Consider the following 13,960-nt stretch of genomic DNA (forward strand, 5'->3'; position numbering starts at 1 on the left):
ATCCATTGAAATTTAATAGTGGTTGTCTCTAGCAGGTCAAATCGTGCTTAATGTATATGTTTACCAACTTTTTCTATAATAAGCATGTATTTCTTTTGTAATAGGGAAAAAAAAAACCTATTGAAAACATGTGTACATCAAATTCCTAATACCTAACTTGGAATTATAAGAAGTGATTTCACCAGAAAAGTTTTAGAATCAAACTCTAATAGTAGAGAAACTGAGGTAGCACTTGATCCTTCAAAGCAGTGTTCATCTCTGGATAGGAATTTCTACACCAACAAAGAGTTGAGCAAAATGGAAATCTCATTTGAATTTAAGGAAATTAGTTTCAAATTTTCCTGTGCAAGTGACATGAATAGTTTCTTAACAACAACATTTCCTCTGCATGGTGAGGGATCTAGACAGGATTATTTGTAAGTAGTATAAGAAAGGCATTCTATCTCAGAGACATAATGGACTACGCTGACAATAAAAAAATCAGTTAAGTTGTGAAACTTTCATTTACTTGTCTAATTGTATATAACAGAAGGGAAAGAGCTTTGTGTTTATAGTTGCGGAGAATTTAAAAAATATTTTAATAAAGTAGAAAATGAAATCAGTTTAATGGACTCAACCTGAGATAAATAAAAGATGTAGTATTAGCTTTTTAAAAAATTGAGGGGACATACTGTAAATTCTTTCAATGTCTACAACCTGACCTCCTCACATTTCCTCCTTCCCAACAGTGCTTCAGTGTAGCAACAATTAGACCTCTTAATGGGCCCCATTAGTGCCTAAAATATGCAGCCCGAATAATACAGTTGAGACATCAGCATTCTGGTAGTTAGGCCTTAGCTTAACTCTGATTTTAGAAAGAATGCCAATGTTCCATTCGTTTTATTGTTTTACCCATTGTTTGAAAACAGAGTGGAAAAAAATCACATTAGCTCTTCTAGAATGTCAGCAAACGTGGGTAACTCTAAATGTGTAGAGCTGTCAATCCCTGGCACATCACAGGGCTTTAGTTCAGCAGTATGTGTGTATGTGGGCAACGTTGCCAGCCATGAGTTCAAACTCTTCACTGACACAAGTTTAAATTCTACCTAGCACATCGTGTGGTACTAAAAGTTTTGCTACATTTAAAAAATTAATCACGTCCAAAGACAAAACCTGAGTGTATTAAATGGTATTCAGAGGACTAAATTTGAAAATATCACTTTGATATAAAATAGAACGGGTCATTTAACTGCAAATCATGTTTTTCCAAACTATAATATGCATTGTTTTTTTTAAGTGCTGGCTGTCCCTGAGTAGCTCACAATTTGACTGGGAAATAAGAACTTCACAAACACACATCTATGGTAAAGTTCCAAGGTAATGAATGAATGATATTTTGTTAGTGTGGTCTGTGTGGGGCAAATCTTAAAAAATTAAGGCCCAGTATTAAGCGCTGCCTTGATACCTGATTAAATCAGGAGGGCCTTAAATGGCCTAACTGCAAAGTGTCTTTCCCACTCTGCTCCCATGGGAAAGTCCCCTAGCCAAACAACCCTCCTTCCAAGGGACCAGATGCACTTCTGGCTTATCCCTGAGTAGCAAGTTTTAGGTCCCTGCTAGCCTGCAAAATTATCCAAGCAAGCCAATCACATTCCTCAGTGGAAACCAGGGGTGACCTCATCCCGCCTGCCTCCCACAGCCTCTGGTTGTTCATTTTGTGCTTGTTGCAACCCTGTGTGGCCCTGCATGGGTTGGTGTCCATCCCCTTGGCTATGAGTGTGACTAGCGAACTGTTGCTAGTGTCATCTGTCCAATGTCAGGTGTCATGTATTCAACCACCCCCATAACTGTGGGGCAGCAATCTCCCTCATCAACAGCACAAATAGGAGGGGATTAGAATAAGCTACCTCTCTTAATACTGCAAAATGTCTTTAGAAAAAGATCCTTACAGTGGCTGTCTAAAACGTTTTGGTGAAGTAGGTTGGTCTGAATGGAGAATGATGTTAAGGATTTGGTTTTGCACATGGCTTTGGTCTTACCTTTGGATTCTCTGCCAAAGAAGGATATAGACAAGAAATGATAGCCAAATAGCAAACATAGTAATACTTTCATTAACTGCACAAGGACCCAGTTCAACAATGGGATAAAAAAATAGACTACAAGCTAGATTACAGAAACTGACTTAGAGTAGGAGGCCAAAGTGAGCCCTCTTACTTCCCCTGGGATTTCTCTTGAATTCTATACCTTCTCCAAATAGCTGCATGATTATGGATGACTGGGCCATCAGCTCCATCCAGCTGCAGGTATAACAGAGTGTTAAAATGGCCAGGCCAGCTGAGATAGACCCTGTTTGGTTTGTCCAATTCCTGGAGACAGGAAGTCCACCATCCCTGAGCAATGACCTTTAACACAATGATCCTACCCACTGGTAAGTCCAGTTCTAACAGTCCACTGAGCAAGTTTGTTCTCCAGCATAATGAAAGTGGGTGGAGAGAGGGATGCCAGAAGTGGAGCAATGGTTTCCTTTTAAACCACGAACAAAGGGGAAAGGAAGTTCCTTCTTCCAAACAGGAGTGAACACAGTTCAGGTAAGTTAACTGTATCTGCAAACAGAGTAAAGCAGAAATGAGAATGATTTTGTGGTAAAATATACTGTTTGGACCAGAGGATCCAAACTGTGGAGCTGTGAGATCAGTAGGCTCAGTGTGAAGACAGAGATCCATGCCTTGTGAGCATGTCAAGTCCAAAGCCAAAAGGGGGGTGAAAAATACCCTTGCCCTTGCCGAAAATAGGCAGTCTGATTTAAAAAAATGAAACCTTTCTTACATAAACACTAAGGTCTCGGGACACTCCAGGATTCCAGTCTCTGGTACCCATAACTCTCCATGAAAAATTCCAGAAGCAGGGAGAAACCAGCAGGCTGGCAGAGAAAGAACGGGGACCATATAAAACTTAGTGGACATTTCTGTCATTTATTCAGGAAACATCTACTGATGCCAAGCACTGTGCCTGGGGCTGGGTGCACAGAAAGGAATATGAGAAAATCCCAACTTTTAAGTCATTTATTTTCTGATGGCAATGCTGCCAGATGACAAGTGGCTGAGCACCTGCCAGGTGGCAGGCAGTACACTATGGACCACCTTATTTCAGCCTCACAAGAACACAATGAGGAAAGCAGGCATGATAATTATTACCACTTTATGATAAGGAAATTTAGGTTTAGAAAGACAAAACTTGACTCTCTGGAGCCAAGCGTAGATGAGAGGCCCACGGAAGAGGGTAGGAAGGGCAGAGAGGGGGTGCGTGCTACACGGACTGGCAGGAGGGAGCCAGGGCAGTAGAGGGGCAGCCAGCCCACCCGGCAAGGCAGAACCCCAGAGTCTGGCTTGCAAAAGTGGAGGGGCCAGACTGGGTGAGTTCTGACAGCCAGCGGGACTTAACATGTGGAAAGTTATAAGTCAACAGCTCTGCTCGGAGAGGAGGGCTAGAGGACAACCAACGGGAGGGAAAGTTGTTGAGCCCAGCTTGGCAGGGAACAAAGGTGCTGGGAAGTGCCATCTCCCTCTCCCATCCCCCAGCCAAAATCCCAAAGGGAATCAGTTCCCATCAGGGAACTTGCTTGCACCATGCAAACACCCAACGCTGTGCTTCTGCGGATCCATCCCTCTGACGGGTCTGACTCCCTCCCGGTGCTGCAGGGCCCCTCCGGAAGTGGATCACCAAAGGAAAAGCGAAGTGAGCCTGCCCCTCCCGTCCCTGTGCACCTTGCCAATCCACCCCAGCTAATATGCCAGATCCCATCAAAGCAGCACAAGCCTGGCAGTGTGCAAGTAGCCCAGACAGGCCACACCACTCCACAGTGAGTCCTGCCCCAGGGGAGGGGAAGATAAGGTCACACCAGTCTGACTGTGGCTCAAGCAGTGGGCTGGGGGCAGACATCAGTTCTGACTGCGGCCCCACCCACCAACACAAGTCACTCCAGACAGCACAGGGGAAGTGCCCTGCAGTTTGGAGCCACCACAGGGACTATCCAAAATGACGAAATGGAAGAATTCTCCTTAAAAGAAACCCCAGGAAGTAGCAACAGCTAACAAACTGATCAAAAACGATTTAAGCAATATAGCAGAAAATGAATTTAAAATAATAGTCATAAAATTAATCACTGGGCTTGAAAAAAGTATAGAGGGCAGCAGAGAATCTATCACTACAGAGATCAAGGGACTAAGAAACAGTCAGGAGGAGCTAAAAAAATGCTATAAATGAGCTGAAAAATAAAATGGAGGTGACCACAGCTCAGATTGAAGAGGCAGAGGAGAGAATAGGTGAATTAGAAGATAAAATTTTGGAAAAAGAAGAAGCTGAGAAAAAGAGAGATTAAAAAAAATTCAGGAGTATAAGGGGAGACTTAGAGAACTAAGTGACATAATTAAATGAAATAATACATGCATAATTGGGATTCCAGAGGAGGAAGAGAGAGGGAAAGGTGCTGAAGGTGTACTTGAAGAAATAATAGTTGAGAACTTCCCTGAACCGGGGAAGGAAAAAGGCATTGAAATCCAAGAGGCACAGATAACTCCCTTCAGACATAACTTGAATCAATCTTCTGTACAACATATCACAGTGAAACTGGCAAAATACAAGGATAAAGAGAGGATTCTGAAAGCAGCTAGGGATAAACATGCTCTAACATATAAAGGGAGACCAATAAGACTCGTGACGGATCTGTCTACTGAAACTTGGCAGGCCAGAAAGGAATGGCAGGAAATCTTCAATGTGATGAACAGAAAAAAAAATGCAGCTGAGAATCCTTTATCCAGCAAGTCTGTCATTTAGAATAGAAGGAGAGATAAAGGTCTTCCCAAACAAACAAAAACTGAAGGAATTCATCACCACTAAACCAGCCCTACAAGAGATCCTAAGGGGGGAATCCTGTGAGACAAAGTACCAGAGACATCACTGCAAGCATGAAACCTACAGACATCACAATGATTCTAAACCCATATCTTTCTATAATAACACTGAATGTAAATGGACTAAATGTGCCAACCAAAAGACATAGGGTATCAGAATGTATAAAAAAACAAGACCTATCTATTTGCTGTCTACAAGAGTCTCATTTTAGACCTGAGGACACCTTCAGATTGAAAGTCAGGGGAGGGAGAACTATCTATCATGCTACTGGAAGTCAAAAGAAAGCTGGAGTAGCCATACTTATATCAGACAAACTAGACTTTAAATTAAAGGCTGTAACAAGAGATGAAGAAGGGCATTATATAATAATTACAGGTCTATCCATCAGGAAGAGCTAACAATTATAAATGTTTATGTGCCGAATACGGGAGCCCCAAATATATAAAACAATTACTCACAAACATAAGCAACCTTATTGATAAGAATGTGGTAATTGCAGGGGACTTTAATACTCCACTTACAACGTTGGATAGATCATCTAGACACAGGATCAATAAAGAAACAAGGGCCCTGAATGATACACTGGATCAGATGGACTTCACAGATATATTTAGAACTCTGCATCCCAAAGCAACAGAATATACTTTCTTCTTGAGTGCATGTGGAACCTTCTCCAAGATAGATCACATACTGGGTCACAAAACAGCCCTTCATAAGTATACAAGAATTGAGATCATACCATGCATACTTTCAGACCACAATGCAATGAAGCTTGAAATCAACCACAAGAAAAAGTCTGGAAAACTTCAAAAAGCATGGAGGTTAAAGAACACCCTACTAAAGAATGAATAGGTCAACCAGGCAATTAGAAAAGAAATTTAAAAATATATGGAAACAAATGAAAATGAAAATACAACAATCCAAACACTTTCAGATGCAGCAAAGGCAGTCCTGAGAGGAAAATACATTGCAATCCAGGCCTATCTCCAGAAACAAGAAAAATCCCAAATACAAAATCTAACAGCACACCTAAAGGAAATAGAAGCAGAACAGCAAAGACACCCCAAACCCAGTAGAAGAAGAGAAATAATAAAGATCAGAGCAGAAATAAACAATATGGAATCTAAAAAAACTGTAGAGCAGATCAATGAAACCAAGAGTTGGGTTTTTGAAAAAATAAACAAAATTGATAAACCTCTAGCCAGGCTTCTCAAAAAGAAAAGGGAGATGACCCAAATAGATAAAATCATGAATGAAAATGGAATTATTACAACCAGTCCCTCAGAGATACAAGCAATTATCAGGGAATACGATGAAAAATTATATGCCAACAAACTGGACAACCTGGAAGAAATGGACAAATTCCTAAACACCCACACACCTCCAAAACTCAAACAGAAAGAAATAGAAAGCTTGAACAGACCCATAACCAGTGAAGAAATTGAATCAGTTATCAAAAATCTCCCAACAAATAAGAGTCCAGGACCATATGGCTTCCCAAGGGAATTCTACCAGACATTTAAAGCAGAGATAATACCTATCCTTCTCAAGCTGTTCCAAAAAATAGAAAGGGAAGGAAAACTTCCAGACTCATTCTATGAAGACAGCATTACTTTGATTCCTAAACCAGACAGAGACCCAGTAAAAAAAGAGAACTACAGGCCAATATCCCTGATGAATATGGATGTAAAAATTCTCAGTAAGATACTAGCACATTGAATTCAACAGCTTATAAAAAGAATTATTCACCATGATCAAGTGGGATTCATTCCTGGGATGCAGGGCTGGTTCAACATCCGCAAATCAATCAATGTGATACATCACATTAATAAAAGAAAAGATAAGAACCATATGATCCTGTCAATCGATGCAGAAAAGGCATTTGAAAAAATTCAGCATTCTTTCTTAATAAAAACCTTCCAGAAAGTCAGGATAGAAGGAACATACTAAACATCATAAAAGCCATTTATGAAAAGCCCACAGCTAATATCATCCTCAATGGGGAAAAACTGAGAGCTTTCTCCCTGAGATCAGGAACACGACAGGGATTTCCACTCTCACTGCTGTTGTTTAACATAGTGTTGGAAGTTCTAGCATCAGCAATCAGACAACAAAAGGAAATCAAAGGCATCAAAATTGGCAAAGATGAAGTTAAGCTTTCACTTTTTGCAGATGACAGGATATTATACATGGAAAACCCGACAGACTCCACCAAAAGTCTGCTAAACTGATACATAAATTCAGCAAAGTCGCAGAATACAAAATCAATGTACAGAAATCAGTTGCATTCTTATACACTAATAATGAAGCAACAGAAAGACAAATAAAGAAACTGATCCCATTCATAATTGCACCCAGAAGCATAAAATACCTAGGAATAAACCTAACCAAAAATGTAAAAGATCTATATGCTGAAAACTATAGAAAGCTTATGAAGGAAATTGAAGAAGATATAAAGAAATGGAAAAACATTCCCTGCTCATGGATTAGAAGAATAAATATTGTCAAAATGTCAATACTACCCAAAGCTATCTACACATTCAATGCAATCCCAATCAAAATTGCACCAGCATTCTTCTCGAAACTAGAACAAGCCATCCTAAAATTCATATGGAACCACAAAAGGCCCCGAATAGCCAAAGTAATTTTGAAGAAGACCAAAGCAGGAGGCATCACAATCCCAGACTTTAGCCTCAACTACAAAGCTGTTAACATCAAGACAGCATGGTATTGGCACAAAAACAGACACACAGACCAATGGAATAGATAGAAACCCCAGAACTAGACCCACAAACGTATGGCCAACTCATCTTTGACAAAGCAGGAAAGGATATCCAATGGAAAAAAGACAGTCTCTTTAACAAATGGTGGTGGGAGAACTGGACAGCAACATGCAGAAGGATGAGACTAGACCACTTTCTTACACTATTCACAAAAACAAACTCAAAATGGATAAAGGACCTGAATGTGAGACAGGAAACCATCAAAACCCTAGAGGAGAAAGCAGGGAAAAACCTCTCTGACCTCAGCCACAGCAATTTCTTACCTGACACATCCCCAAAGGCAAGGGAATTAAAAGCAAAAATGAACTATTGGGACCTCATGAAGATAAAAAGTTTCTGCCCAGCAAAGGAAACAACCAACAAAACTAAAAGGCAACCAACGGAATGGGAAAAGATATTTGCAAATGACATATCGGACAAAGGGCTAGTATCCAAAATCTATAAAGAGCTCACCAAACTCCACACCTGAAAAACAAATAACCCAGTGAAGAAATGGGCAGAAAACATGAATAGACACTTCTCTAAAGAAGACATCCAGATGGCCAACAGGCACATGAAAAGATGCTCAATGTCGCTCATCAGGGAAATACAAATCAAAACCACACTCAGGTATCACCTCACGCCAGTCAGAGTGGCTAAAATGAACAAAACAGGAGACTATAGATGCTGGAGAGGATGTGGAGAAACGGGAACCCTCTTGCACTGTTGGTGGGTATGCAAACTGGTGCAGCCACTCTGGAAAACAGTGTGGAGATTCCTCAAAAAGTTAAAAATAGACCTACCCTATGACCCAGCAGTAGTACTGCTAGGAATTTACCCAAGGGATACAGGAGTACTGATGCATAGGGGCACTTGTACCCCAATGTTTATAGCAGCACTCTCAACAATAGCTAAATTATGGAATTGCCTAAATGTCCATCAACTGACAAATGGATAAAGAAATTGTGGTTTATATACACAATGGAATACTATGTGGCAATGAGAAAGAATGAAATATGGCCTTTTGTAGCAACGTGGATGGAACTGGAGAGTGTTATGCTAAGTGAAATAAGTCATACAGAGAAGGACAGATTTCATATGTTTTCACTTCTATGTGGATCCTGAGGAACTTAACAGAAGACCATGGGGGAGGGGAAGGAAAAAAAATGGTTAGAGAGGGTGGGAGCAAAAACATAAGAGACTCCTAAAAACTGGGAACTGAGGCTTATGGGGGTTCGAAGGGAGGGGTGGGTGGGTGATGGATATTGAGGAGGGCACCTGTTGGGATGAGCACTGGGTGTTGTATGGAAACCAATTTGACAATAAATTTTATAATAAAAAATAAAATTAAAAAAATTAAAAAAAAAAAGAAAGACAAAACTTATCCAAAGTCAAGTCATTAAGAAATGGTCCCAACATCAGGGCACAGTTTGTGACCATTATGGTAAATTCCTGTAAATACTGAATGAGACAAAAAGAGTATCAAAAAAGAAGTAGAATTTCCATTCTATCTATACTCATTTCAGAAGAAAGGACCATAATGGATATAAGTTAAAAAGTATAAAAAATTTTCTTTGAGAAGGTAAAAAAAGAGAAAGTTTAAAGAGTAGGAATCCTAAGGGGGGAAAAATCACAACTCTGACATGAGTAGAAAATGATAGAAGGAAAATAGTAACTTTGGTATATAACCCGATGAAGTACGGGCAACATAAAATTTTATGGCTCCTATATATTTTATTTTATTTTATATAACCTCAAACATTCATTAGGGAAATAATATATTTAAAATAATTCTGTTTTCCCATTAGTGAAACTTTCTGTTCTCACCCAATCTAATCAAACTATATTGCAGTCAAAGCAAAGTCCTATCTTTTACACAAGTCAGGCCCATCTTCAGAGAGAGAAATAGAAGTTTGGAGCAGATAATCTTTTTTTTAATGTTTATTAATTTATTTTAAGAGAGTATGTGTTTGTGAGCAGGGGAGGGGCAGAGAGAGAAGCAGAGAGAGAGAATCCCAAGAAGGCTGTACGCTGAGCCCTAAGCCCCATGTGGGGCTGGATCTCACCATCTCATGACTATGAGATCATGACCTGAGCCAAGATCAAGAGTTGGACTCTTAACCGACTGAGCTACCCAGGCACCCCTTGAGCAGATGATCTTATGGCTGAGCTTCTCAGTTTCACAGTCTTAATACAGATGAAATATAGCTTAAAATAAAGATTAATAGCAGGCCGAACAAGCAAGCAGGAGCTAAAATATGAACAAAAACCAAAAGGAAAGACTAGCAGGAGAGTCTGTTACCAAGTGGCTGCTGATACAAACTGTACTTAATATGTGGGGAGTTGCTCTGTCCCATGCAATGCACTCCATGAGGGTGAGGTTAGGACACTAGCATGGTCCAACCATTGCACTTAAGGAAGAGGAGTTTAGCAAAGCCCTTTGGTGTACAACGGCTCCTTTAGCCCTGCCAGAGCCGAGAGGAGAAATGTTGGTAGCCCAGTGTCCGGACAAAGGCACAGAGACTTTGTCCCCTGGACTTCTGACAGGGGAGCCAGGCCCTTGCTCATTGTGGTAGCTTGTTACCTTCAATGGTGGCTCACAAGGCTTCCTTGTGGTGCCCGCGATGCTAACTAGCCATGATAATGTAAGGACTATGGTATTTCCCTACCTATTCGCTTCATGGCAAAAAAATTGCAGTAATACCAGGATTCTTTCTAATGCTGCCTTCCTGCTCTTAAAATATAGGAAATCCTGTAAGATATCTTTTCCTCAATCTTAAATCTTACAACTCATTCTTAAAGCCTCAGAACAACACTGGCAGAGAAAGCAAAAAAAAAAAAAAGAAGGAAATTTAAATCAGGAAGGTTGCTAGCCTGCTCCCTGCTTACCCTAAGATGATTAAAAAAAAAAATAGCTAAGTTTCCAAACTCTTGAAAATCTTATGAATACCAAAATAATTAACTATAACTTGGAGCACATAATACCAGTATAATTACATAAGGGAAAAAGGATAGGTTAGAATAATAGTTTAAAAGCAAGCACCCGTGAATTATTGATTTGCCATGTCATATAAAAAAGATGGGCCTAGGATGTATTTGAGGTAAACTACCCTTATTAATTAAAAGTGTTGTACTTTTCTATTTAAAACCTCACCTGTGGTTTCTTTTTAGGTATATTCCAACTTTTAGGTCAAAGTTCCCATTTTTCTTTAAATGGAAGCTTATCTCCTAACTCTTCACTTGTGTTAAAGAAGAAGAGCATTTTAAAATTTATCATGGGTCTACCCATCCATATAAAAATAATTACTAGCATTTACCAGTTCATCGCCACAGTCTGACATTGTGGCACCAGGAGCTGTGGTGACTGGTGATTGTGTGCGTATTCTTGGATTGCTACGGTTTCTGTTTTACCAACTCTGGCACCTCAACATCAGCCCTAACTGCAGGATGTTTGTGACAATACACTGTGTATGGCAACGTTTCACAAGTAGATTGTGCAAACTTTCACTTTTCACACACCCCATTCCCCCCATCTCTGAATGTTCTCCTCCCCTATCACAGCCTTCCTGTTTTGAAGGCTTCCATTCCTGAAACATCCGCTAGTTTAATTCTTTCTAGTTATTTTTACCCATTCCCACACCATAGTGACCTTAGGAAGACCCTATTTTGAATTTTATGGCCCGTTTTTATGGCTATGACTTAAACAAGAGGTAGAGAAACTATGTGTAGAGGCAATGGGATATAAAAAAGAGAGACTGGTCCAAAAATAAAAAATAAAATAAATAAATAAAAAAGAGACTGATCTGAAAACAAATCCTTGCTGTGTCACTTTCCCATGGTGGGGGGGGGGGAGCTTCCACCATAGGTAAGGCCAGGGGAGGGTGGTAGGAAACAATACATATTGGGTGCCTACTTTGTGCAAGCTCTACACTTTAGTATAATAGCCCTACAAGGTAAGTTCTTTTATCCCTAATCTTTTGGTGTCTTATTCATTTATTTTTTTAAAGATTAATAAGAGACATAGTCCAAATCTAAAGCTCAAGGGATTTAAATAATTTACCCAGAATCACAGAGCTTTAAAAACAGAGTTAGGACATGGGGCATCTGGGTGGCTCAGTTGGTTACATTTCCTACTCTTGGTTTCGGCTCAGGTCATGATCTCACTGTTTCATGAGTTTGAGACCCACATTGGGCTCTGTGCTGGCAGCATGGAGCCTACTTGGGATTCTCTGTTTCTCCCTATCTCTCTAGGTTCCTACCCCACTCTCGCAGTTTCCATCTCTCTCAAATAAATAAATAAACTTAAAAAAAAATACAGAGCTGGGACTTAAACTCTGCCCTGAATTTTAATAGGTATTAGTTCTCCTCTACTAAGTAAAGTATAGAGAATAGTAATTTGTATCATTGAAGGGATCAAAGGTAGATTTTATTGGGCAGAAAGAAATTGAAGAACTTAAGTTTCTTGGCTTACAAGTTAGTTTTAATTACCATTTTTAAAAGCTGGAGATTCTCTAAGGAGTTTGTTGAACAATTACTATGTCCATAAAAAACACTGAAAAGTTCAAAGTCATACAATGTATTTTGTAGGATACAAGGAAGATTTTTCTGCATCAATTTCATTGATAGAACCTGTTATTTGCAAGGTACTTTTCTAAACTAAAATCTCATGGTCCAGTCAGAACAGGCCAGAACATGCAAGGTGTGGAATATATGGTGGATTGCTCAGTAACTAGATAATAAAATGTAATAATGACTTGCAAGGAAGGTGATTGCATCTCTGGAATTCTTCATAGAGCACAAGGACAGTTGCCCCCAAAATAAGCTAGGACACAGAAAACCATCAAAACTAGACAGCTTAGACTAGGGATTCCTAACTTTTTGAGAATAGTAATACCTCAACCAGGTTTCATTTTGCTTTGCTTTCTCAGGACATAATGTGTCTATAGCTATTTTTTTTTATTTTTAACGTTTATTTATTTTGAGAGAGATAGAGACAACAAGCGTGGGGGGAGGGCAGCTAGAGAGGGAGGGAGGGAGAGAATCCCAACATGGGGCATGAACACACGAAGCCGTGAGACCATGATTTGAGCTGAAACCAAGTTGGACGTTTATCTGACTGAGCCACCCAGGTCCCTATGTCCATAGCTATTCTTTCAACCAATCTTTACTACCTGAGCACTCTACTGAGGACATCACTCTAGCATCAACACCACCCTTTACTAAAGGCTGCCTGGGACCAGCTCTTTACTCACTCTTTGGTTGTACAGCTTCTATAAAAGATACCATAGGTGGGTTATTTCAAAATAAGCCTTGAATTATGAAATTATAGAGGTGACTGGAATGCTCCACATTCATAAAATATAGGTTTCTTCCTTCAATCAGATAGATTTCCAAACTCATGATTTCTAACAATGATTTTGGAGTAAGCCGGCTATCTAATTGTTTTTGTTATTTCAAGAGATATTTTTATGTACACATTCTATGTATATAAACATATTCATGCATATACCCAGGATCACTTATATCAGAGTGTTCTATATGATTTATACTAGAGACTTTTACCTTTCAACACATGTAACATCTCATGGTTGTTTTATAAGCTCTCTCTCAAAAGTACAATATAAATCAATTAGTTTTGAATTCAGACCAGAGGAAAACTCAGCGTTCCTTTCCTATCTGTAAGTCATTTGAATATATTCATTTTCAAAGATACACAAACCTAACATTAACATTTCTCACTTCCATTACCCCAAATTAATGTATATTTTGTTATGATAAAATTCTTAGTCTAAGGTAATGAAGTCAAGATAATCATGATGCATGTACTTGATGAAACCTCTAACCTACTAATTATAAAAATAGGGAGAATACTAACAGCCAACTCATAATGGGTGCTTACTATGTTCCAGGGTAAATTCTCTGCGTGTTATTTTCTCATTTAATCTTTACAATACATATATATGAGGCAAATAAACTATCTTTAAAAAAACTAAAAGTAGAGGTGGACATGGTTTTATGCCATATTCTGAGATCCTCACCGGTATCCCATCACTGAAGGATGAAATGAGAGGAAGGTGGACCCTCCTTTCCTATTAGGTTATACAACTGTACCTTCATTATTTTTGGCATTCTCCTAGGGTTCAAAAAAAAGTGTTGACAATTTTCTGCATCTATAACATTTTGGATGAGCAATTTCTATCCTATTGTGTTTCCTCACATATGGTGTTCTAGCTCAAATAGCACTGGTATTTTTAACTTGCACAATATTAGTAAGCCACTTTGAATTACTTCGCTGACAAGAATCCAAA

The sequence above is a fragment of the Lynx rufus genome, unplaced genomic scaffold (assembly GCF_022079265.1).
Source record: "Lynx rufus isolate CCGP_SWC_20201006 ecotype Redwood Valley unplaced genomic scaffold, mLynRuf1.p SCAF_8, whole genome shotgun sequence".
Lineage (NCBI taxonomy): Eukaryota > Metazoa > Chordata > Mammalia > Carnivora > Felidae > Lynx > Lynx rufus.